Source organism: Stomoxys calcitrans, chromosome 1, assembly GCF_963082655.1.
Source record: "Stomoxys calcitrans chromosome 1, idStoCalc2.1, whole genome shotgun sequence".
Classification (NCBI taxonomy): domain Eukaryota; kingdom Metazoa; phylum Arthropoda; class Insecta; order Diptera; family Muscidae; genus Stomoxys; species Stomoxys calcitrans.
In genome coordinates, this window is record NC_081552.1 from 41,353,577 (window position 1) to 41,356,932 (window position 3,356).

Below are 3,356 nucleotides of genomic sequence, written 5' to 3' on the forward strand. Positions count from 1 at the left end.
GTGGAGGGTATATAAGATTCAGCCCGGCCGAACCTGGCACGCTTTTCCTTGTTTGGCTTAAGAAGAGATGCCGGGAAAAGAACTCGACAAATGCGATCTATGGTGGAGGGTATATAAGATTCGGCCCGGCCGAACTTAGCACGCTTTTACTTGTTAATGTTGATTTTTTTGCAGCAATTGCTTCGGCTTGGAGTTTTATATTGCATTCATCGCATATTTTCAAATGCTTGCATGTTAGAAGTATTATTTTTGGTGGTTTCGACATGCAAACTACACAAACATTTTCATCTACAAGGACTTCTATTTGCAAGTATTTCTTGTTCAGTTGAATCTACCGATTCTGATTCATCGAATATATTTGCTTTGGCAACATATTATTGCATATACCGTTCCTGTCGAATATGCTAGAGAGAAATGAATCGACTGTTATTTTGCTTTTTCCAGCAATTGACTATTCGATTTCTCTACTTTTTAAGGTACTGTTCTTTCTTTTTTTTTTGAAAAAGAAACTCCACTTTCACAAAGCAGATCGAATTCGCTGTTTTTAAAAAATTCCTCATCGCGTATCACGCCAACAATTAGAAAAAGTGTCTATTTTTCTCCACATTTTTATATGGCATCTATATCCAAATCTGGACCGATTTGGGCTAAGTTGTAGAAAAATGTCGAAGAGCCAAACACAACTCACTGTCCCAAATTTCGGCATCTATATCGAAATCTGGAGCGATTTGGGCTAAGTTGCAGAAAAATGTCGAAGACCCTTACACAACTTACTGTCCCAAATTTCGGCGAAATCGGACAACAAATGCGCTTTTTATGGGCCCAAAACCTTAAATCGAAAGATCGGTCTATATGGTAGCTATATCAAAATCTAGACCCATCTGAACCAAATTGATGAAGAATGTCGAAGAGCCCATTACAACTCACTGTGTGAAATTTCAGCGACATCGGACAATAAATGCGCCTTTTATGGGCCCAAAACCTTAAATCAAGAGATCGGTCTATATGACAGCTATACGCAAATCTTGATCGACCTAGGTCAAGTTGCAGAAATGTCTAGAGGGGCTTAAGTTAACTCACTGCCCAAATTTCGGCGACATCGGACAATAAATGCGCTTTTTAAGGGCCCAAAGACTTAAATCGAGAGATCGGTCTATATGGCACCTGTATCCAAATCTGGACCGATCTGGGCCAAATTGAACAGGGATGTCGAAGGGCTTAACACAACTGTCCCAAAATTTTGGCAAAATCGGACAGTAAATGGGCGCAAGACCTTAAATCGAGAAATCGGTCTATATGCCAGCTGTATCCAAATCTAAACCGATCTGGGCCAAATTGAAGAAAGATGTCGAGTGGCCTAACTCTACTCACTGTCCCAAAATTCAGCAAAATTAGATAATAAACGTAGCTTTTATGCGCCTAAGACCCTAATTCGGGGCCTCAAATGAAAAGTATTCGACATTAGATTACAAATATGGCATACAAAATTAGGTCCAAGTAATGGCAGGGCACCTCCAAGTACCCCCAAATGGGCATATTAGCCGACCATGTCTGTATGGAACTCAAATGAAAGGTATTTGGGAGTAGATTACGAATATGACATTGAAATTTGTGTTCAAGTCTAGGTGGCGCTTTTCTTTCCAAAAATAAGTCAAATAGGTTGATTGACTCATCATGAAATTATGACTCAAGGACTATAGGATGAAAGGTATTTGAGAGTAGAAAACGAATTTGATATCCAATTTTGGAGCCAAGTGTTTGGGGGTACACCCTAAAGCGCCCCCTAAACTGAACTTCATTTCCGATTATGGAAATGTGGAGCTCAAATCAACGGTATTTGGAAGTAAAAAAAACGAATTTGATATCCGTATTCAGGGCAAAGTGCCGGTGGCCGCCCCAGCCCCAAAACACCCTCCAAACATTTCGTATTTACTGACCATGGCAATATGGGGCTCACATTAAATGAATTTGGGAGGGAATCACCACCGCTTTAAATGTTGTCCGATGTTACCATCATGATTTGAACGCCGGCGTTCAGCGTTATAGGCGGATATAGGCTAAAGTGGCACGAATTTCATATTCACATTCAGATTGAAGTGTTCCAACCCTAAAAAAATATTAGAGAGTTGAAAAAGGCGCAGCGGAGCGGGCCAGGTTCGGCTAGTACTAACTTAAATACTAATTGCTTTTAAATTTATTTACAGTTTTAATATTCCTTATCTTCTCCAGCCTTTTGGTTTACAATGAATGAACAAAAAGTCGTGCAGCACACTAATTAACACCTTTTGTACTGTCATATTAATTCATTAGGAAAGTATTTGCTATAAAAACCGTCTAGATTCTCTTGATAATCATTCAGTTTTCTTTGCAAATTATAGCAAAACAAACCAACTCCAAAAAGGTAACTTCAATTTCTATATCAAGTTGTTTTTCTATCAAAAATTAAATTTTTTATCTACAGTCCAATATGAAATTCTTTGCAACCATTGCTGTAGCCGTTATGGGTGTTTTGGCAATTGCTTCTGCTAATCCTGAACCCATCTTACCCGTAGTTACCGGTTTGACCGAGGGAATGGGAATCGGAAAGTGAGAAAATGAATGGTTTTGAAAAATTTTAACTCATCACAAAAGCTATTGGAATACACTAGGACTAATCTGAATATTTTAATAAAAGCCCTATAATAAAAATAAATTAACAGCACAATAACTAAATAATAAACAAGTAAAAAGGCGTTAAGTTCGGCCGGGCCGAACTTTGGATACCCACCACCTCGGGTATATATGTAAACCACCTTTCGTCAAAATCCGGTGCAAAACTCATACCTTATGTTCCATAGCAGAAATATGTGGAGGGGCTTAACTTAGCCCTTTGTCCACAATTTCGGCAACATCGGACAATAAATTCGCTTTTTATGGCCCCAAAACCTTAAACCAAGAGATCGGTCTATATGGTAGCTATATCCAAATATGGACCGATCTGTGCGATAATGCAGAAGTATGTCAAGGGCCTTAACTTAACTCACTGTCCCAAATTTCGACGACATCGGACAATAAATGCGTGTTTTATGGGCCTAAGACCCCAAATCGGAAGATCGGTCTATATAGCAGCTATATCCAAATCTGGACCGATCTGAGCCAAATTGACGGAGGATGTCAGAGGTCCTAAGACAGCGCACTGTTCCAAATTTCAGCAAAATGGGATAATAAATGCAGCTTTTATGGGCCTATGACCCTAAATCGGAGGATCGGTCTATATGGCAGCCCTATCCAAATATGGACCGATCTGAGCCAAATTAAAAAAGGACGTTGAAGGGCCCAACACAACTCACTGTTCCAAATAATAGCAAAATTGGATA

At 39.3% G+C, this 3,356-nt stretch overlaps 1 long non-coding RNA gene across 1 annotated transcript; it reads left to right on the top strand.

Moving 5' to 3' along the window:
• The first annotated feature begins 2,139 nt into the window (after nucleotides 1–2,139).
• Nucleotides 2,140–2,692, top strand: LOC131994159 (uncharacterized). Its single transcript, XR_009396495.1, has 3 exons — nucleotides 2,140–2,154; nucleotides 2,230–2,401; nucleotides 2,462–2,692. It is a non-coding gene; the product is annotated as an uncharacterized LOC131994159 (long non-coding RNA).
• The last annotated feature ends 664 nt before the right edge of the window (nucleotides 2,693–3,356 follow it).